Here is a 24,550-nt window from a genome sequence, read left to right on the forward strand (position 1 = left end):
TTCTGAAAAGGTTTGATTAGTTGAACTGGAATTGAATGATACAAGCGGGTATTCGACCGAATACTTGCAGTAGACTGTAGACATAGAGAAGCTTTTATATAAAATGAAGACAAAACAGTGCAGGGTTCCGTGCTAAGGCCTATAGACATCGGTCAGGGAACTTGAGATCTAGCTCTCGAAAGAAGCATGTCACTTTAGATCACTTCTTTGTAGTAGATTGAGTATGATTTTTCTGAGGCATTAATGAAAGTAAGGACAAATTCTTAGTAATCCCACCCTTCTAAATCAACATCATAGACCCTTAATCCTTTACTGAAGTATCTTTGCCGTAGCATTCTTAGTTCTTTATTTGTTCGCTTGCAGATTATTTACGTAATTATTCTCGTAATTTCCATTGCATTTTTACTCTTGCTTTGCCTTGACATTTTTCAGTATTAGTCAATATTCATTTTGTACACATCCTTACTACTTTAATTTACGACTATGTACTTAACTTTGCTTTGCCATAACATTAATCATAATTGGTTATAATAAATTGAACCACTTTTATAACTAATCCAATCCCTGTGGAGACGATCTTACTTATCACTTTATTACTTGATCCGGCGTGCATATTTGTACATTTCGCATATCATATTTACACGCGACACTTTTTTGGCGCCGTTGCTGGGGATCGACAAATTGGTGTAATTTGGTTTTGTTATTTTACTTAATTCCATTAGTTTTATTTAACTTAGTTTAATTGAAATTTCTTCAAGTTTTCCATTAGTGCATGAGAAGAGGCATTCCTGTTAACAAAGAATATCCTTTTGTCCCAAAGATCGAAAGAACTTTACGAAGAAGGCGGAAAAAACTGCGAAAAATGGCTAGGAACGGGAATGATTCTAGTCTCAATGATAATTTGAATGGTTAAGATGTTAATCCTCCTATTTGTAGGGTAATAGATGACCAAGATAGACCTATCCAAGAGCATGTTGTGACAATTTTGGATGATCTAAATCCAGGGATAGTCAGACCACAAATTTAAGCTCAACAGTTTAAGTTGAAACCGATAATGTTTCAGATGTTACAAATAGTAGGACAGTTTAGTTGATTACCCACTAAAGATCCAAGATTGTATTTACGACTTTTTCTAAAGGCTTGTTTCTCGTTTAGACATTAGGATGTTCCTGTAGATGCTCTGCGGCTTAAATTGTTTCCATATTCTTTAAAAGATCATGGGAGAGCATGGCTGAATGCTTTGCAGTCGGGATTAGTGCCATCACGGAATTATATTTGCCAAAGATTTTTGCTACGATATAATCCACCAAATATGAATTCCAAGCTTGGAAATGACATCACATCTTTTCGACAGTCAGAGGATGAAACACTATATGAAGCTGGGGAACGATATAAAGAATTACTTCGGCAATGTGTGATGCATGGATTCTAGCACTGTACGCAGATGGAGATGTTTTATAATGGAATGAATGCGCATACGATGATAGCAGTCGATGCCTCTAAAAATGGTACTCTGTTGGATAAATTCTATAATGAAGCATATAAGATTTTCGAAAAGGTTGCCAACAATGATTATCATTATCCGAGCACGAGAGTTGGACAGGTAAGAAAGTTGCTAGCACAATGGAACTTGATGCAATCACTTCATTGAGTACGATTTTGCTGAGGCATTACTGAAAGTAAGTGAAAATTCTTAGTAATCCGAACCTTCCAAATCAACATCGTAGACCCTTAATCCTTAGCTGAAATTTCTTTGCCATAGCATTCTTAGTTATTTATTTATTCGCTCACAGATTATTTACGTAATTATTCTCGTAATTGCCATTGCATTTTTACTTTTGCTTTGCCTTAGCATTTTCAAGTATTAGTCAATACACATTTTTTGAAACACCCCTAACCCATATCCGTCGCCAGAATGGGGTTACGAAGCATTACCAGAATATATAGAACAAATGCATACATTTCATATTATTTAACATTCATGTCAAAAATTGTTCATAAAGTCCCTTATATGAGCCCTCGAGGCCTAAAGCATACATTAGAAACAAGTCAGGACTAAATCGGGTACTCAGAGAATTTTTCATAAAATCTCAAAAATTTTCCAGGGTGCAGGGGACACACGCCCGTGTGATCAGGTTGTGTGGCTCACACGGCCATGTGACACACCCGTGTCCCAGGCCGTGTGGGCATTTAAAATAGGGCACACGACCGTGTCCCAGCCGTCTCCATACCCTTGTAACTCTTTGAGTTGGGTTACATAGCCAAGTCACACGCCCATGTGCTAGGCCTTGTGTAGGTGCAGAGGTCACATGGCCAAGCAACATGCCGTGTGCCAGGCCATGTGAAAATCCTGAGCATTCTGTTTTAAATTTTAAAGATTCAGGGTACACACGGCCAAAACACACGCCCGTGTAGTAGGCACACGGCTGAGACACAGGCCCGTGTCTCTGCCCGTATGGACGAAATAAGGCTATTTCTAAGCCATATTTCTCACCTATTTGGTCTTCCACTTACACTAACATTTTAACACATTCAAAAGGCAATCCAAGACATTTAAACTAACCAAAATCAAGTCATAAACATGTCATATATCATCATTTCTTATCATTAATATGTCTATAACTTATGCATCACTCAACTACATCAAACACAACAAACATGAAAAAGCCACACAAATATATACTTAACAAAAGTATGTCCAACTCAAGTCATTCCAATGGCTATTTATAACCAAAACACATAGTTACCATCAATGGCTAAATTGAACCTATACATTCCATTATACCAAAATTTAGTTCGTTACATATACCAAAATGAGCCGAAGGATAGTGTGATCATGCTCCGACCAGCTTTCAACCACTTCGAACTTCTGAATTACTATAAAACAGGAAAAATAATACAGGGAAAGCATATTATGCTTAGTAAGTTCGTATAACGGGAAATTAACTTACCATTCATTTATATTTAAAGTAAGCATGCAAAATTCAACCAAAGAAAATTTGGCAATTTGCCTAAACACATATAATCTCAAGAAACATATTAGTCATGTACTTCATGTGAATATCAAGAATCAAAGATGAGCTCATCATGTAAAATTTTCATATACATATGATGTCCACATCATATATCCATATAACATGTACATTTCCATAATAATTCATTTCAAATTTAGATTATTCCATGCCAGAACTTTGCTCGTTGAATTTATTAGAAATATTGATAGATACACAGGTAGTACACTTGAAGGGTACAAACTGTAATTCATCAATTCATATTCGGGAGTTCTCGTTAAAGTACATAATCGGGAAGCCCTCTCTCGAGCCATATAATAGGAAGCTCATGTGAGCTATATAATGGGAAGCTTATCCAGGCTGTATAACGGAAAGCTCATAAGAGCCATAATCGGAAAGCTTATGCGAGCCAATAAAGGGTAACTTTGAAGAGCCGTTAACGGGAAGTTCAAGCAAGCTATATCAAGAGGCTCATGCAAGCCAATAACGGGTAGCTCTGAAGAGCCATTAATGGGAAGCTCCGTATATCGATATATTGGGAAGTTCAAGCGAGCTATATCGAGAAGCTCCGAAGAGCATTAATCAGGAAGCTCACGAAGAGCCATATAACGCTCATAAGAGCAGTGGTGTGTCTACAACACATGCAGAATCACAACCAATCGAGATGCTCCAAAGAGCTATTATCGAGAAGCTCGCAAGAACCATGTAATGGGAAGCTTGAGAGGGCTAATAATGGGATGCTCTTTTGAGCTGTGGTGTGTCCACAACATATGTAGGACCACAACCAATATGGGAAATCCTGTATCCATCGAATTTCATTTATTCAAACGGGACTTAACATTTATCGGGCTTTGCCAGGTATGCAATTAATTTCATATACATGACATTTATACAATTCACATATACTACATTCAATTCAAACATATAAATACACACAATTTAGTTACACGAACTTACCTTGACAAGTGTTCGTTGATTTGTTGTCTACTAATCCGACACTTTCTCTCTTTCTCGATCTAATTCTATATTTTGTCTATCCGGATCTATACAAGTAAATTTAACTCAATTTAATACAATTTATATTCAATTCAATTCAATTCACATCTTAGGAAAAATTACCATTTTGCCCTTATACTTTTAATTAATGACGATTTCATCCCTAGGCTCGGAAAAATGAAATTCATGCAATTTAACCCCTATTCCAAGCCTAACCTATTTTACATGTAATATTTTCAGTCCATGTAATTCATAAAATTTATAATTTTTCCATAAATTTTACATCTTTACAATTTAGTCCCTAAATCACAATTTCATCAAAATTCACTTTACAAAAGTTATTTATCTATCAACAACCTTTCATTTTCTACCATAAATTTCATAATTCATGGATATTCATCCATGTAAAAACTTTGATACTTTGATAACTTTACAAATTAATCCCCGCGATGGCTAGATTAAGCTAATATGATCTCGGAAATATAAAAATTACTAAAAATCAGACAAGATTACTTACCCAATTAAGCCAAGTAAGCTTGCTTGAGTTCTCTTCTTTTAGCTAGGATTTCCATGTATTTAATTTTGGAAAAGATGATATTTTCTTTTATTTTATTATTTATCATCTTTCCAATTTTATCCTTTTCTTTATTTAATTTTCCATGGATGAATCATCATACTTATATAATAACCCCCCTTAATGGCCTATTTACCATATAAGGACCTCCAATTTTGAATTCTATAGCTATTTGATGCTTATAGCTACTAGAACTCAACTTTTGCATTTTATGCAATTTGGTCCTTTTATCAATTAAACATGTAATCGGTAAAATTTTCTTAACGAAATTTTTATACGATATTCCTATCATACGATAGACCATAAAATAAATTTTAAAATAATTTTCTTACGGACTCAAATTTGTGGTCCCGAAACCACTGTTCCGATTTCACTGAAAACGAGTTGTTACATTTTGCACACATCCTTACTACTTTAATATACCACTGTGTACTTAACTTGGTTTTGCCATAACATTAATCATAATTCGTTATAATAACTTGATCACTTTTATACCTAATCTGATCCCTGTGGATATGATCTTACTTATCACTTTATTACTCAATCTAACATGTATACTTGCACAATTCACATATCATATTCATACGTGACAGCAGGAGGAAAGATATGGAGGTGATGATGAATCTGATGCAAAGTCGTGTCAATGCTATGAAACCGTTCAAAGCATCACTGCTCAAAGTAGTAAAACCACTCAAAGAGGTCCTCAAGTGTAATAGCGGGAGCAACGGTAGGGTGACTTGGCGAAGGAGAACGATGTGGGTCCACCTGGTGAGGATGATCATCATCTAGAAAGTCCTCATGCTCATCTTGAGGATTAGAATAAGAAAGTATATATCAACGAGGACCCACTCCATGCTGTCACTCAATAATCATCATATGATTCATAATCAATAATCCCTACGGGGTCAACTGTCCATCCAGTGTAAAGGAGGATGTCTGCTCCGAAGTATCAAGAAGGCCAAAATACCTCGCTAGGCTAGTCATGTAAGGGCCCTAACAGACAGGACACTTCACTACTGTGGTCAGACTGGTGATAAAATGATAGGCGATGAAGTAAGTAAGATCAAATGGGCATTGTATCGCCATGCTCCAAAAAAAGTATGCATCATAAGTACTGACGACCCTAGTGTTCTCCCTACGACCGATCAATGTGTGCATTAAAATGACATGGATGTAGTGTAGTGCCAGAGGTAGAGAAGTCACCTTCGACTGGCTTGGGATATAAGGTCTCGTAGTAGCAGCAATGCCGGTCCAACAGAGAGAAGAGGATTGATGGATGTGACGGTATAATATAGGGAAATCTTCGGTACTTATGAACTCCTCGAAATAGAGCCCAAGTGCGACTTCGAAGCCTAGAACGCTCAGATAGCGTGTCATACCCCCGAGTCTGAAGGAAACAGTACGTGACTCATCCCACTGTAACATAACTTGATGTAGAGAGAATGTCAAACAGAAATCATGTGTGAGTTCTGAATAAGTCGGCTCGATGGTGGTGAAAAATCAATCCTATGGAGCTATGTCGATGATGGCCCTAACTTGGTCAGCTAAGTGGATTGCCTTTAATGCCTCCCAATCTAGGCAACAACCTAAACCAAATAGTCACGCCTTTAAAAGTTGATATTGGTCCTCATGTGGACCCGAGAATGATTAGAGACACAAATGTCACGTGATTGAAGGAGGGGTCGAGGACGAATTCGTTCCTGGTGTCTTTCACTTTTTCGAAGCGAGAACAAAAACCTTAGGTTTACCTTTGGTATTAGTCATAATGTACCTGCAAGAATAGATAACAACCGAATAACGCAACATTAGTACAAATGAAATAGCATATAGAAAAATCAGGATGCAAAAATAGAACACATCGGCAACCAACCCAACCAACTACAACCAATGTTTCAAACTTTGCTAAATTTAGCTTAGGGCAAATCTTCAAAGGCACAAAAAATAGAGGGGTTTGAATAGGATTTTAAGGAAACTTGAGGGATATTTTTCATTTAATTTAATCAGCTAAATAAGCTGATTCGGTCAGCTTATTGGTCAGTTTTGAGCTGCAAATTTTCTTATTGGATCAGCCTTCAATGCTTAGCACACTGGGCCACTTTCTTATTGAGGCTCTATATTAATTTTTAATCCAATTTAACTTGGATAAAAATTAAATATACAGTATATAAAATAATCATCATTTGGACCAACCATGTCTATAAAAATATTTAATCTTGCCCTTGGTTCACTCGATGCAAAAATTCCCCGATGGTTCAATCCTTTCGTACAAAACAGTCTAAAATAAACCAAATTTGTGAAAAATTATTATAAAAATAATTAAAATTCAATATGTTAATAATTTAATTTCAAATTAATTATTTTATAATTAAATTATGAATTTTAACAAAATTTACTACGAAACTGCATGAATTAGAGCTCAAAATGTGCTGAAAAAGTCTATATATTTTTGTGTTTCCACACCCCAAACTTAATTCATTGGTCGTCCCTAGTAATGCACAAACTGAAAAGAGGAACTGCTTGAAAAAATGTCTTTAGAATACATTTCCCCTACAATTATAAGTCTAGTGTAATTATGCTGAAGAACAAGAATTTTGAAATTATGCCACTTAAGTATTATATCGTTCGAATTATTCTCAGTTGTTATCATGCTAGCAAGAATAGACTAAATGTTTTCTTAATAAAGGCATGTTAATCTTTACCACTTATTTGAGAATAAACTACAATCACTAATTTTAACTTATGTCTTCATATGTTAAACTTAGCAATTTCTCTCCACTAATGTAGGTAGCACGAAACTCTGAATCGAAAGGTCTTTTAAATAGGTTATAACGTGGCTAGGATAGAGGTAGGTAAAAGATAGATAATTTTAAGCTAAAAACCTTAGACTTAGCTTGTATCGAACCTTCAGAATAAGTACCTTCAACACATCAAATCATTTTGCTTTTACATGCCTTTTTGTACATCTATTTCTTTCGAGTACATGTGCTCTTTCTTTCTCGAGCATATTATTATATGTACTACAATTTTTTTGAGCTTTTGATACTTCTTTTCAACTCCCCCAAACTTATTTTTAGAGATTCTAGATAGACTGAGTCTAGTGTTCGGGTCAATTTAGAGATAATTATGAGAGAAGTGATGGCTTAATATTGCAATGGTTCAAATAAAATCAGGCCATATCTCAAAGTTGGATTTCAAGGGATAAATATTGGTTAAGGTTAGCTTGAAAGACTCAAACAATCAAAACAAAAGTTTGCCTAAGTCATTTTCAAAATTCCATACTTCCTAGGATTTCGCCTCAAGAAATTACTGAGTCGATTCTAGAGACTTAAACTTTCATGCATGTCCAGCTCTCCTAAAGAGTTAAAACTTTTATGGAATGATTTGCAAACTTTATTAAGAGTAGCATTATGTCATAGTTCAGCTAGCATAACAATTATTGAGATAATAGAACTTTATTTATACTAGAAGTTAGCATAATTAACAAAAATTCAAATTTTTGAACAAAATATAATTTAATCATAATTATAAGAATAATGTATCTAGAAAAACAATTTCAATTTTTGGTTCCCCCTACTTAAGAAGAACAATGTCCCCATTGTTAAAAACAAAAGAGAGAATAAAAATATAAAAGTGAATAGATACTGTACACCAGGTAGGACCCTAGGAAAATGAGGTGAGTCAAGTTTGACTGCTTAAATATCAAGCTTTTCCAAGGCAAATCCACTTCTAGACATGTACATATCTATTACCACACTTATTATTTTGCAATTTGTTCAATTTTATTGATGATTTCCAACTCTTATTTTATTATGCGAGAAATAAAAATCCTAATCTTAAAAAAATTTAAATATCCTAAGAGAGAAAATAAAATAAAGTAAAGATCCCCCCTTTTTATTTATTTACATATCCCTCAGAATTTGACTCATCTTTTTCCTTCCTCAACATTGGAGGGCATGGTTCAAGTATAAAGTCTGGAAATTTAGGCACAAAAACAAACGTGTTATGAAATATAAATTTTAAATGCATCTCTGATTGAGTCATCCCGTATTTTTGGGTATCTCCAATAATATTGTTGCTGCAACTGCATGTGTTGCAGCATAGCCATTATATCAAATTATTCACTTCGTGGAATGCTACTAGATGAAGGGACTAATGGAGTCGGAGTTAGAAAATATGTTAAGGGTGGTTTCAATTTTGAGCAAGTGGTTGAGTAGCCGATGGTAAGGTTTAGAGTTGAAGGGGGTGGCAATTTTAAGGTTTAGGTGCGGTAGTTGGTAACTTCGACTCATGGTGGTCGGGGTGGTGAGGTGGTGATTTAGGGAGTTAAGGGCTATGACATTAAGGGGTAAAGTGAGATGCGCTATTGGCCTACTTGGGAGTGGCAGTGGAGTAATGTAAGGGCTACAAGTTTGTGCGGAAAAAGGTTGAATATTTCCCTTCCTAGTAGTGTCTTAAGCCCAATGGCAACTCATTTTGGATCCTAAGCTCCTGTACTAAAAATAAACTAAAAAAAAATCAAAGAAATTAGTGCTTGGGTTAAAATTTGACCCTTTATTTAACAAAACAAATACTTAAATTCTTCAGACTACTTAGAAAAATATTTTTCAAAAAATTAAATTAAATTAAACTTCCAAGAAAGACTAGAAGGGTCACAGATGGTCTCGCTTAAGTCATAATCTCCTAGACAGAATTTTAATTAATGTAATGACCCAAAGAAAATTTTATATAACTCTACAATTTTATTCAAATGAGAAAAAAACTAAAAATATAAAATAACGATAGAGAAAGTGAAGAGAATTCCCTCCATTTTATTCAGGTTCATCATTAACCATTGTGGTGTCAAATGACCATTTGTCATACCAACACTCATCTTGAAAGTAACCATATTAGTTCCCATCAAATCTGCCCAACATCTTATTAAGGAAAGAAAACCTAAAATGATCTTTCCTGGTGGCCTTGTTTAACTTTCTGTAATTCCTACAAATCCTCCAACCCGTGACTCAAATATATGAAATAATCCATCCAGTTCCCTTCTTGTGCCTTTCTAAAACCAAAAATGCCTCTTCTTCTTGGTCTTCGGTGAAATCAACTAAAATAATGACAAGTAAAGTTGAAGATAGACCCAAATAGTCATATTTCAAATGAGGAGACAAAATCTTTTGTTCTAATTCAATTTTCTCTTCAATAAACAACTTTGGTTGTGTGTAATCCTGAGATGATAACTCCAATGACTCGTGTGGAACTTCTTAAGTGAATTCCTTCGAATTAGCTTCTAACAAAGCCAAACATTGATTCTCTTCATCATCACTTGGCGAGTCTGCCTATACATTATGTTCTAACGGATTGTCTAAAGAATTGAGCTCCAATTATGTAGAAGCCAGTGATTCTATCCTAGAAATAGTAGAGCAGTCTTCAACTACATCTAGAGATTTAACAGCATAGAAGTCATTAAAAGTCATCTCATCATTAAAAATTTCTTTCAACTAAATATCTTGTTGCTGCTTCTGGAATCGTTGAGGATGTGACAGTGGTGGAATCATGGCTTTAACCGGACAACTCTTCTGTGGAAATTTTTTTGCATCTGACAAGGGTGTTAGATAGCCAAAACTAACTAGTTTAGAGTTTACCTCATCAAGCATCGTCGAATCTAACTTTTGTCATACAGGAGTTTCAAAACTCGGTTGAACTACCTCTTTGTCTTGTGCTGCAACAGGTTCATCTTGAACCTTATCCACCTTGGGATCCAATGTTTTTCCACTTAGCAAAGTGACTGCTTTGCAATGTTCTTTGCCCGAAATTCTTGGAGTTTTAGTATCATTCGACAAAGCTCCTTAAGGTTTATTTTGAAGTTCATTGGTTAGCTGACCCATTTGATTCTCTAGATTTCTTAAAGTGGCATCAATCTTCGCTATGTATTCCTTTAACATATTCCCAAGATCACTTGAAGATTCAGTTGGTGGGGGTTGTTGCACTTGTTGAGAATATCTTGGCGTATAATTTGGTCGAAATGGCATAGAAGAGTTGTTATGTTCTACCCATTGATTACTCCATGGAGAAATTGGATGATTTTTTCATAAAGAGTTGTAAGAATTTGATTGCAGACCATTCCAATTATGATTTCCCTTGTAATATTTTGACTCTTGATTCGATGGGAAATTTTCAAGAAATGACCATCTTCATAGTATTTACAAGAAGTATTCTTCAATTGGTTCGGCTATTGACCTGTCAGATTACCAGTGAAACCATTAATAGTTATGTTCTTAAGCATAGAAGACATAGACGATACATGGGCTTCCAAAGAAGCAAGTGTATCTGATTCATGTACTCGTGCTACTCATTTTTCTAAGGCTGCTCAGTTGGTTGGCCACTGATAGTTATTGCTAGCAATTCTTCCAATAATCTCGTAAGCATCGTTACAATACTTAAAAAGAAAGGTTCTATTTGCCAAAGCATCTAATATAGAACGTACTAAGGAATACCATCATGAGGCACTTTCGTAATAACTCCTTGAACAACTCCCATGCCTCATATAAAGATTTTTAATCAATTTGTTGAAATGAAGTGATTTCATTTCAGATCTTGGCGATCAAAGATGAAGGAAAATATTTCATTAAGAAACGTTCAACCAACTCTTACCATGTTGTTGGAACCGAACAGTAGGGAGTTCAACCATGCTCGTGCTCTATCTCTTAAGGAGTATGGAAATAATCTCAATTTCAAGGCATCCTTGGTCACCCCGACTAGTTTAAATGAGTCACTCACTTCCATGAATAGCCGAAGATGAAGATGTGGATCTTCAATAAGAGTCCCACTAAATTGACCCATATTTTGCAACATTTGGAACATGACCGGCTTCAGCCAAATTGTTGTGCCTTGATATCGGGTCTCCTAAAAGTTGGATTGAGCTCGTTGAATACAGGAATGCCATATTATCAAATGACACAATTTCTGTCATATTGGTTCACTTGTCTTCTTCTTTGTCTGCAAGTCCTTTCAATTTCAAGGTGTACGAGGAGTAAGTTAATAATTTGATCAATACTCATAAACACCTGAAACAAACACACACAAAAATTGGAATTAAAATTTAACAAAAAAAAGACCAAAATGCAATATTCACAATTTAAAAAATAATTTCTTTTAAAATAGTCCCCGATAATGACGCCAAAAACTTGGAACGACAGAAATGTACAAGTGTACACAATCGTATCAAGTAATAAGCGACAAGTAAATGCCGAGTTATCGTACCTACGGGGACTATGAAAGGAAAAAGATTTAATGAAATGTAAATCAAACACTTTGGTGATTAAAAATATTTTGATTTTAAGGAAGTGGTTAAAAACTAAAATTTAAATAAGTAAAATAAAATAAAATAAAAATTTCAATGCATGATTTCAAAAGATGGTTTTAACCAAGATAACATAATTGTGTTAGATCAATTACATTCCTTAACTTAGAAATACTAAACTCATATTCATGTTGTTATGAATATTTTCACGCCAACTTGGTAATTTGTTAACTACCGCACATACATACTTACTAGATTAACCAATCTCATGAACATTTTTCAATGACAATTCAAACAATTAATCAATCTTCATAAGCACATAAAATATTAAGTGATGTAACAAAATATTTCTATATTGAAACAGTTTAATCTCAATAATCTTGCAAGTTATGCAAGGCTAATGTATCGTTTAATACCGTAACTAATTTAACCCTCAGCGACCTTAGAAGATTAAACATGCACCAATTAAATATTGTGTTAATTAATTAGAATTTCAATATGTTTAATAATTAATTCATTCATTACCTTACATTTTATAATGCAAGTATAACATAAACATGATTTTATTTAATTGAACAACTTACCAAGGCCTATAACAACACAAACATGATTTTAATAATTTAAGTGAACAGAATGCAATCAATCCAACACGAGTTAAATTTAATCCATTTTAATTAGAACAAGAACAACAACACAAAAATTATTCATATTCATAATCACAACATAAACAAGAAAATTAAAGAGAATGGAACTAGGAAGCAAATCCAATATTTCTCTAAAGCCAGACTAGTGTGCTCCTCTTCTCCTTTACTCGTTCTGTTGAACGAGGCCTCTAAAAAAATTGAATGATGCTATTCCAAGGTGGAAGAAATCTCTTTTTCAATAGAGAAATCAACAAGGGAATGAACAAGAAAAGGGGAAAAACAAAGAAGGGAATGGAAGAGAGAAAAGCAAGTGAAAGAGAGATACGGGTGGGAAATGAATGGTGTGTTGAATGAATAGGTGAAGAGGGTATTTATAGGTAGGAGTGACGACTAAAAATAGAAAATAATTAGCATCCACACACTTCCCTTAGCTGGCCACACATGGAGCAAAGTTTGAATATTTCAAACTTTGCTAAATTTAGCTTGGGGCAAATATTCAAAGGCACAATAAATGGAGGGGTTTGAATAGGATTTTAAGGAAACATGAGGGATGTTTTGCAATTAATTTAATCAGCTAAATAAGCTGATTCGGTCAGCTTATTGGGTTAGTTTTGGGCTGGAAATTTTCTTATTGGATCAGTCTTTAATGCTTAGCAAACTGGGTCACTTTCTCCTTCAGGCTTTATATTAATTTTTAACCCAATTTAACTTAGATAAAAATTAAATATAAAGTATATAAAATGATCAGAGTCTAGACCAACCTTGGCTGGAAAAATATTTAATCTTTCCCTTGGTTCACTCGATGCAAAAATTCCCCAACAATTCAAGCCTTTCAAGTTGTCTACCTAGTCAATTTTCACCTTTTGTGCAAAACTGTCGAAAATAAACTAAATTTGTGAAAAATTATTATAAAAATAATTAAAATTAAATATGTTAATAATTTAAGTGAAAATTAATTATTTTATAATTAAAATATGAATTTTGACAAAATTTACTACGAAACTACATGAATTAGAGCTCAAAATGTGCTGGAAAAAGTCTATATATTTTTGTGTTTCCACCATCGGTCATTGCAAAATGTTCCAATACCTTATCAATGTATGAAGCTTGTGGTAGAACTATCATTCTATTCTTTCGATCCCTAAGGATTTGAATTCCAAGAATATAGCTAGCTTTACCGAAGTCCTTCATGTTAAACTGTTGAGCTAACCATAATTTAATCGATGATAATTCTCCCACATCATTTTCGATATGTAGAATATCATCGACATAAAAAATGAGGAAGACCACCTTTTTGTCCTTTGTACGCTTATAAACACAAAGTTCATCAGTGTTTTGCTCAAACCAAAAAGTCTTGATTGTTTTATCAAATATTTTATTCTATTAGTGGGACGCTTGCTTAAGCCCATAAATGGATTTTAGCACTTTGCAAACTTTCTACTCCTTTCCTTTGACAACATAGCCAATAGGTTGAGTCATGTAAATGGTCTCATCAAGATAGCCATGTAAATGTTCTCATCAAGATAGTCATTCGAGAATGTTGTCTTCACATCCATTTGCCAAATCTCGTAATCGAGAGCAATGGCAATGGATAAAAGTATGCGGATGTACTTGAGCATGGCTACTGGAGAGAAGGTCTCATCGTAATCGAATGCCTTAATTCTGTGTGTAGCCTTTCCCTATAATCTAGCTTTTTGTGTTTCCATTTTCCCTTTCACATTTCTCTTCTTCTTGTAGATCCACTTACACCCTATGGGTTTAATCCTAATCTGTAATTCTACAAGTTTCCACACCGTATTGGATTTCATAGAATCCATCTCGACATCCATGGCCTGTTTCTAGAGCTTGGAATCAACGTCCTGGATAGCCTCCTCATAAGTGAGTGGATCATCATCCTCATGATTGACTTTCGTCTTATAAATACTACCATCATAGTTGAAGAAGTCTGGTTTCTTAGAAACTCTCCCACTACGATGGATTCCCCTATGTTGCTGATTTTTTGCAGGTCTTTCTAAAACTTTCTCGAGAAATAAACTTGGTGATTATTCTACAACTCCCGGAAGTTCCTTGAGTACTACTTTACTTCAAGTCTTAAAGTTATCCATGTAGCTTTCCTCGAGAAAAGAAGCATGAGCAAAAACTTTGATCATATTATCTTTCGAATTGTAGAATAATCCACCCTATTTCAAATATCCTCCAAACATGCACAATTCTGTTTGTGCATCCAACTTTTTTGCATCCTTATCCAAAATGTGTGCTAGACAACCCCATATTCTAAAGTGACTTAGAATGGGTTTTGATTGTCACAAAACTAACTATAATTACGACAAAGGAAAGTGCACCTATCGAACAATAGTATAGTTATGGTGAGTAGGGAATATCGTATCCATGAGGACTAAAAGTACTAGTAATTACTGTTTTTCTACTATTTAGCCGAAAAATTGGGATGATTGTTTTTTTAATCTAAATTTACTAATCTAATTTAACTAAGAACACAACAAAAAATGAAATAGGAAATAATCAAAGATAACCAAAGAGAAAGAAAATACCCAGGAAAGAATCCACCTAGACTTCACTTATTATTCTGAATCTGAATTAAACGATTTATTCGCTTGTGTCTTGATCCGTAGAAATCCTTAAATTATGTTAATATCTCTTTCGAGAGTAAGAACAACTGACTATCGGTTGATTAATTAAAATCTCTTTCTAATTAAAACCACTATCGTCGCATTAACTCGATATATGGACTCCCCTATTAGATTTGACTCTAATCTGGTAGATTTATGTCGTCCTATTTCTAGGATTGCATGCAACTCCACTCAATTATGCAAGACCTATTCTTAAACAGGGACTTTTACTCCACTAAAATAAGCACATTAAACTTGAATTAATATCTTAGAAATATTAAAACAAGAAATAAACATACATAATTGATGACAAGAATCAAGTATTTATCATGTAAACCAGAAAGAAAATAATAAGATTCATCATAGGTTTCATCTTTCCTGGGTATCTAGGGAATTTAGTTTATTATCTGAAATGAAAATATCTTAAAGTCAAAAAAACCACAAGACATAAAGAAATTCAATAAAACTTTGAAAGAAGTTAAAAGGAGATCTTCAAACTAATGTAGAGCATGATTCTGAGCATGAGTCATCAGCGCTGAGGAGGAGATATGGAGATGCTGACAGATCTGTTGCAATATCGCATCAATACTATTGAGCCTCTGAAAGTAATGCTGCTCGAAGTGAGTGAAACGCTCAGAGAGGTCTACTAAAGTAGTAATAAAAGAAACAAGACGGTGGCTCGAAGGTAGAGGATGCGATGGGTCTTCATGATGCAAAGGAACATCATCAGTGAAGTCCTCAGGGTCATTCTGAGAGTCAAAATGAAATAATCGGTATTGAGGTGGATCTACTCCACGAAGCCGCTCGATCATCCTCATATGTGTCATGCTCGATATTCCCTGTGGGTACATCTGGCCGGCGAGTGTAAGCATAGAGGACTGAAGTGTCGAGCTAGTCAAGTCACATAAGGGCCTAAACAGATAGGAGCCTTCCTGGTGCGGTCTATTTGATGGTGAAAACTGAGGGCGATTAAGTATGTTAAATAAAAATATGCCCAGTGGCCATACTCCATAAAAATAGGCATCGGTAGTACTGACGACTCCGGTGCTCTCTCTCCTACTTGTCAAAGTATGAGCTAAAAGGGCATGAATGTACCGTAAATCCGAAAGGAGAGAAGTCACCTTCGAGCGACTCACGTCATAAGGTGTCATACTTGCCGTAAGATCTGTCCAACAACTAGCTGACGAGTAGTTGATGTGCTAATACAAGTAGAGGAAGTTTCGACAATCATAAACTCCTCAGTGTATAGTCCCAAACCACCGCCGAACTCAGGGACACTCATATAGCGCACCAAGCCACCGAGTCTGAAGGTGATGGTGCTCGACTTGTCATGAGTCATCACCGTATGCTGGAGAGTAAAGGTCGAGCAAAAGTCCAAAGTCAGCCCCATGTAGGTGGACTCGATGATGGAGAAAAACCAGTCCCATAGGGCTGTGGCAATAAAGGCACAAACAAGATCAGCTACCTAAACCTGCTCCAAAGCGGCCCAATCAATAATTCCTCCTAGGGACCTACTGAAAATCAAAGATAAGGGTAGTGGGCCTCGGTAGAGGCGCTTGAGGAGGAGGTTGCGCCAGGTGTCCTCTGCTTTTTCGAAGCGGGGACAGCAACCTTAGACTTGCTACGAGTGTTCGTCATGGTGTGCCTGAAAAAGTGAAAGAATTCATCAATAAATAAAGCATCACCAAATATGCAAACAATGGATAAGAAGGTAAAATCCAAATAGTCCTAAATAGCAAATTACTCCTAAAACAGTATGTATGAATACCCAAGCATGCAAAAACCAGAAAGTGAAGCCATCATGAATCAAAGTGGTGAAAACAGTAAGGAATAATAAATCAAATAACGAATTCGTAACTAAAAGACAAATCATGACATTCTGAAATTAAGAATTATAAAAAGCAGAAATAAATAAATAAATAAATAATTCTAATACTAAGAACAAATAATAGTAGTAATAGAAACAGTGAGCGAGGAAGTCAAAATAATAAACCAAGGATGAGATATAATAATGGCTATAAAAATAAACTAAAACAGTAGCATTAAGAATAAAAAATGGATGATAAACAAAGTGAATTAAAAATAATAATAAGATCAGTAAACAAATATCACTAGAAAAATAAAAGAATATAACTAAGAATAGAAAATAATAGATAATAAATAGTAAATAAAGAGAATAAAATAACTAATAATAATAATAAACAAGAAACAAATAAAGTAATAATAAAGAAAATTGGATAAACAGTGGTTGACCAACGGGAAAATGGTGGTGGCGACCGGGAGGCGACGGTGGCAGTGGTGCTCGAAAAGTGGATGTGGCGTGGGGGTTGAATGTGGGCTAGATTGTGAGGTGAGGGGAAGAAAAAGGTATGGAGAAGGGGGAAGTTGTGTAATGAGGTGAGGAAGGCTAGCGGTGGTGGGTTGGGGTGGGGCTACCGCGCGAGGAGGGAGGGGAGTGAGGTTGGTCGTGCTGGTGGTTTGCCGGGGTGGGAAAGAAAGGGAGAAGGGAGGGTTGAGGGTTCAACGATACCTAGGGAATTTAGTTTGTAATCTGAAATGAAAACAACTTAAAGTCAGAAAAACCACAAGACATAAAGAAATTCAATAAAACTTCGAAAGAAGTTAAAAGGAGATCTTCAATCTTGAAGGAGATCCACTTCTGAGTTGGCTCTGATGGTATACTTCGAGTAATTTCTTCAATCTTCTCTGAGTGGCCTCTTAGATCTTCGAGTAATTTATAGACTTTAGAATGCTCAGAAAGCCTAAAAATTGTGTTTTTCTGCGTGTTTGGGAAACAGGGTGCGATATCGACACGGGTTGGCACATGGGCATGTGGCCAGGCCGTGTGGAAATGCTTAGGCCGTGTGGATCCTGGAAACAACTCTATTTGTCCGATTTTGGCTCGTTTTTTGCTCCTTTTCCTCCCAAATGCTCTAATAAGTATAGAAACATGAATTTAAAGGATTAGGAGCATCAAATTCACTAATTTACATCATTAATCATCCAAAAATGCATTAAGAATGGGATTAAAAGATGTTACTTTTACAGCTTATCAGGTTTCTTTCGATGCCACAATTCATAAGGTGTCTTACAAGAAAACTTGATTAGCACATCATTCAGAATATAGTAAGTTGTTTGTATCACATATCCCCAGAAGGAAGTAGGGAGTTGTGAATAACTTAACATTTAACGAACCATGTCAAGCAAGGATTTATTCCTTATTTTAGTTATGTCATTCTACTATAGACTGTCCGGCGCAATTAACTGGGATAAAATCTCATTCTCTATGGGGTATCCTAAGAACTCATCGGACAAGTATTCCCTACCTCGGTTAGATCGAAGATTCTTTATGGATAAACCTAATTGTTTTTCTACTTCTGCATAAAAATTTCAAAATTTATCGAAGGTTTCACTTTTGCGGTGCATTAGAGAAATATATCCATATCGAGAATAGTCATCGATGAAAGTCATGTAATAATCGTAACCTCCTCAAGCGCTAATGCTCATGGTACCACATACATTAGTGTGCACAAGTTTTAAAGGTTGGTTGGCCCTTGTACCTTTCGCATTAAAAGACTTTTTAGTCATTTTACCTTCCAAGCAAGATTCACATTGTGAAAGACTAACTTCCTTAAGCATACTTAAGGGACAATCTTTCACGAGTCTAATGATTATTTCTTAGTTAATGACCAAGTCTTAAGTGACATAGGTACCCCTTATTAAAGTAAGAAGATTTAAACTTTTTATTCACTATTTCAGTTTGAAACATCGAGTAGTTATTTGGTTTGATAAAGTAGAGATTTTTTCTATCCATCCATTACAAATTAAAGAATGATTTCCATGAGTATTCTGTAGCTTGTTTATTTTATGACACTTATTGAATGTCACAAGTGAATTAATTCACAAGTGAATTAATTCACAAACGAATTCAAAACTAACTCATCTTGGGTCCAGTCCAATGTATCATTCTGCCAAGGAATACATCTATGTCTCTACCCGTAGAGTCAACTACTTCGATAGCCAAGATTAGCCATCTCCTTAATTAGATTTTTAGACGACATAATAACCCTTCTTAGTATTTAAATCAAATGCTCACTTTGATTCTTTACGGGATTACGGACTCGTTTAGATTATCTACTAAAGTAAGTTGTCTTTCTCGCAATGTAAATGTTCTTATAATGCCACTTATCATCAGTTTGAACTTAGACAATCAATGAGCTCATATTTGCTTACCACAATTTTGCTATGCATGTAAAATATGAAAGACAGAAATACAAAAGACATAATAGTGAAATGTGAAATTTATTTATTAATCTTTCAAATACAAAGAAAACAATTACATGTTTACTAAAATATTGTCACATTTCCCAACATCTACCCGTGGAGTCAACTGCTCCGGTACCAAGACTATTCATCTCCCCAAATGGAATTGTAGACGACATAATAATCCTTCTCAGTATTTGAATCAAATTTTCACTTTAATTCTTTTACAATATTACGGTCTCGTTTAGATTATCCACTAAAGTAAGTTGTCTTTTTCACAATGTAAACATTTTTACAATGCCACTTATCATCAGTTTGAACTTAGACAATTTATGAGCTAATATTTGCTTATCACAATTTCGCTTTGCATGCAAAATATGAAAGACAGAAATACAAAAGACATAATAGTGAAATACAAAATTAACTTTATTTATTTATTCATCGTTCAAATAAATAGAAGAGAATTACATGTTTACTACAATATGGGTACATTTCCCAATACTTTAGGACTATGGTATGGAAATGAAGGAGCCCACTAGGCTGGTTCGATTATGGATGTCTACCAAGGAAAGAAATTAAAGATAGACGAGAAGTAAGGATAGGACTCGCTGATATGACGAGTTACCTGGATTACAATCAAGAGAAGAGTTCAACCAGAGAAAGGTCTCATGGCGAGCTGAGTAGCTCGAAGGACCGTGTGGAGTCCAGCTGTGACACCCCTAAAGTGACCCTAGTCGGAAAGCGGTTTCGGGACCGCTAAACCTAGTCACCAAATTATTTGAATATGATATTTATTGTCTAAAATATGTGAATATGAATGTGGGAAAGTTTTAAGCTTCGATTTAGTTGACTGCATGTGAATTCAGCTAATAGGACTTATGTGTGACACTTTTGAAATGTGATAGGTTAATCTATAGGATCTATTAGTGCATGTAATAAAAGGGTGGACTTGCATGTCAATTTCCCCCTTAATTTAGTAGTGGCCGGCCATGACATGGAGGGAGGACAAAATGTTATGGGCAAAACATGTCATAAATATGTTATGTTAGTGATTTATGTTAGGAAAAATAAAATAAGGAGTATGGGTAATAAAATAATAATGCAAAGGGAGGAGTGATGAAAAAAAATTGTCTCATCCATGTTCCCCCCCCCCTCCATTGCCGTGAATTGAAGGAAGAAAATAAAAGAAAAAAAAATGTTCATCTTCTTCTCCTACCTCTCTCAAGCCGAAACTAACCAAGAAATGGAAGAAAGCACACCTAAGGCATTCGGCCATCTTGTGTGGGGGGAATTAAGGTATGATATCATGTGATTCTTTTGGAATTTTTGTGAAGTTGAGTTTGTTTTGGTGCTCATAACATGACCCATGTGTTAATTTTTGAATTTGTGTTGCAAGAAACATTTGGTTATGTCCTTATATGTCAAATTGATGATAAATTTTTGATATTTTGTGAATGAATATGGGTTTCGGTCATGGTAGATAACAAAGAATGTGGTTGTTGTTCTTGTTAATTTGGATGAATTTTTGGTGGATAGGTGCTTGAATCAAACAAATGATCATGTGTGTACACTAGGTGCTAGTTGAGAAGAATCGGTCACTATATTGGAGGCCATTGCCGAATATGAGTTTAGTTATTGAGTTGATGGAATAAAAGAATGCTTAAAGATGTGTCACAACAAATTATATGTTAAGCTAAGGTTGTTAAATTATCAATCTTTCTTCCTAGCCGAATATGTGTTTATAAAGTTGAGTTGTTAAATAGATTTTGAAGTTAGCCCATGCATTTATTTTTGAATTTAAGAAGAATGATACATTCGACTATGCTTTGATGTGCTTGGATTGTTGTTCATTGAGTAAATGATTGAGGAATGGTTAGAAGAATTTGAATGCTAAACTAGTTGATTTGTTTGATGATATATATATGTGTTCGGCAATGGGATAAAATGTGTATTAAGGTAAGTTTCATGGTGATTATGCTTGTGATGTTGGGTTAATATTCGGCATTGAGTAATGTGGGGTAAGGTGATTAATTGGCTATGAAATTAGCTAAATTGAATAGGTATGTTTAATAATATGCTTAGTATAATGTATGATCTTATAACTCGGTTTGGTATTGAGATAAAGGTTAGATGTATGATTGGATTTTGGTATGTGTTAAATTGGTCAATCAAAGATTAAATGATATGTGATTGCCAAATGTGATTGTTAAGTGAATAATATTAGTTAAGTACTTAAGCAAATCTATTGTTTTACTTAAGCTTAAGAGCAAAGAGGATCAAAGTCGGATAGGGGAAAAGAGAAAGTAAACGAATAGCCGTGGACATCTAATCGTCGACCACTTCCGAGGTAAGTTTTAAGTGATTAAACGTTGAGTAAATTCAATCATAATAGGACATAATGAGTTGATTTAATAAGATATGATGTGGCCATGATATGTGTTAAACTCAAATGGTAAGTTCATATGTGTTTGGACTTGGAAATTTAAGAGCAAATTGTAATAATTTGCTTTGGACAGCAGCAGTAACGTGATTTTAGAAAATCACTATAAATTGTTGGTGTGGAATTATAGGCTGAATAAAATATGTAATCAAGGCTTAATTAGTCTAGTTTCTTATAAAAGAGACCTTGTGAGCAAAGAAATTTCCTATAAAGAGATATTTAAAGTTGTGTGAGACGGTGTCAGAATGACTCCGAAATCCCCTGTTCTGTTTTTAGAAAATCATTATAAATTGTACAAAAATGGTTATAAGATAAAATTTATATGCTTAGACTCCTTAATGAGTCTAGTTTCAAATGAAATCAAATACAACACATTTTGAATTCTGTAAAATGAGAAATTTGATTCGTAGTGAAGAGTGGTCAGATTAGTCAAACAGTGAAACAGGGGAAACTTTAAGAAAAATCTGGTATTGATTGGCCAAACCTAAAATTCTGGAAATTTTATGGATGGAATATATACGAGTCTATATTCAGTAAAAATTAACGGTAAGTGATTTGGAGTTTTGTAGCTCCGGTTATAAATAATGTAGTGACCATTGCTCAGGAAAACAGCTCGTAGTGAATATGTGATTTTGTTGTAAACATGGATAAAACTTGTTTTAGTTGCTCATAAGCTATTGATTAAACCCATACTTGAATTCTAAATCGTGATATTGTAAGCTTATGAGTATTCGAATATGAAATGATAGTATGGCGTAAAATTGAATTATTCATTGGAAAGTGATGGATGTAGATTCGGCCAAGACCAAGTCTGTACATGATAGTATATGTGGTATGTGAAGTATATTTGAATGAATGTGAAAGTGTATATATATGTGATAAGGCCTAATGGCCGATGTGATGAATGTGAAAGTGTATATAAGGCCGAATGGCCAATGTGATGAATGTGAAAGTGTATATATATGTGATAAGGCCTAATGGCCGATGTGATGAATGTGAAAGTGTATATATGTGATAAGGCCTAATAGCCGATGTGATGAATGTGAAAGTGTATATATGTGATAAGGCCTAATGGCCGATGTGATGAATGTGAAAGTGTATATATGTGATAAGGCCTACTGGCCGATGTGATGAATGTGAAAGTGTATATATGTGATAAGGCCTAATGGCCGATGTGATGAATGTGAAAGTGTATATATGTGATAAGGCCTAATGGCCGATGTGATGAATGTGAAAGTGTATATATGTGACAGGGCCGAGTGGCCAACGTGATGGATGTGAAAGTGTATAAATGTGATAAGTCCCGAAGGGCATTTGTGTCAGTACTATATCCGGGTTAAAACCCCGCAGGCTTTATGCGAGAATATTATCACTGATTAATGTCCGTAAGCTTCGTGCTCGTACTATATCCGAGCTCTAAAGACCCGATGACTACGTGTGGAGAGTATGTCCGGGTAAGACCCGATGACTACGTGTGGAGATTTTGCCCGGGTAAGACCCGATGACTACGTGTGGAGATTTTGTCCGGGTAAGACCCGATAACTTCGTGTGGAGATTTCGTCCGAGCTAAAGGTCTCACCGATAATCCGAGTAGAGGTTAAAGCTATAAGACTTTGTAATAAGAATTGCTTATAAATATATTCAATGCGAAAGGTTAAACAGGTATGTACTCCAAGTTTATATGTGAGCTTGATTTGAACTAAATCATAAGGTAGTTATGTGATGCATACGAGAGCAATCTATGAGACTATTCCTATGATTATGTGACATCGGATCAGTGTGAGAGGTTATGTGAAATCATACGATATATCTATGTCACATGAGCTCACTTTTATGTGAAAGTTTATCTGCCTATTGTATATGATGAGATGTGCATATTCGGAAAAGGGATGGTATGCCCGAAGGAAGAGTGAAATAAAATATATGAACAACTATGTTATAATTTGATTGTTATCTGTTGACACTGCTTAAAACTTACTAAGCATTGTAATGCTTACTCCGTTTACTCTGTTTCCTCTGTTTTATAGATCTCATTTGGAAGCTACAGGCTCGGGGATCATCAGCAACTAGTCACACTATCACTATCCATTGTTTGGTACTGCTACGTTTTGGATTATCTTATGGCATGTATAGAATAGACTAGTGGCGGAAGAATATTTTTGGTTAATGTATATAAGCCATGCGAAAATGGCATCTTTTGAATGTTTACTTAGTGAAGTTTAAATTTTACCTCTGGTTGTGCTTAGTACTTATTTAAACGAACGATCTTTATTTCAAGAAAAAGTTTAAAATTTTACTGTTCTGACATGAGTTACAAGTCCGGTAATGCCCCTTACCTATTCTAGCGACGGTTACGGGATAGGGGTGTTACATTTTATTGGTATCAGAGCTACGGTTTAGTCGATTCTAGGACTAACGTAGCACGCGTGAGTCTATTTATACATGCCATAAAGTGATAAAATGATAGTGTGATGGTTTTTGGCTATTGAAATGTGTATGCTGTATTGTAATGAATCTTGATCCCGATCGAGCTGTAGCAAGCTTCTAACTATGAGAATTTGCGATATAACTTCACTTAGATATGCCTAAATTATTAAGTTGATCAGGTACGTATCATGTACTCGTATTTGAATTTCGATTTGGATTGAATTATAAGGGTATAAGTGATGCAATTTTGAAAGAGTGTTATGACTATAAATGTGATTTTTGT

General features: G+C 35.0%; 1 non-coding gene across 1 annotated transcript; it reads left to right on the top strand.

Moving 5' to 3' along the window:
* The first annotated feature begins 11,056 nt into the window (after window positions 1-11,056).
* LOC121219670 (small nucleolar RNA R71) lies at window positions 11,057-11,162 on the top strand. The gene has a single exon (XR_005916560.1). It is a non-coding gene; the product is annotated as a small nucleolar RNA R71 (small nucleolar RNA).
* Window positions 11,163-24,550: the final 13,388 nt, after the last annotated feature.

The sequence above is a fragment of the Gossypium hirsutum genome, chromosome D07 (genome assembly GCF_007990345.1).
Source record: "Gossypium hirsutum isolate 1008001.06 chromosome D07, Gossypium_hirsutum_v2.1, whole genome shotgun sequence".
Taxonomy (NCBI): Eukaryota; Viridiplantae; Streptophyta; class Magnoliopsida; order Malvales; family Malvaceae; genus Gossypium; species Gossypium hirsutum.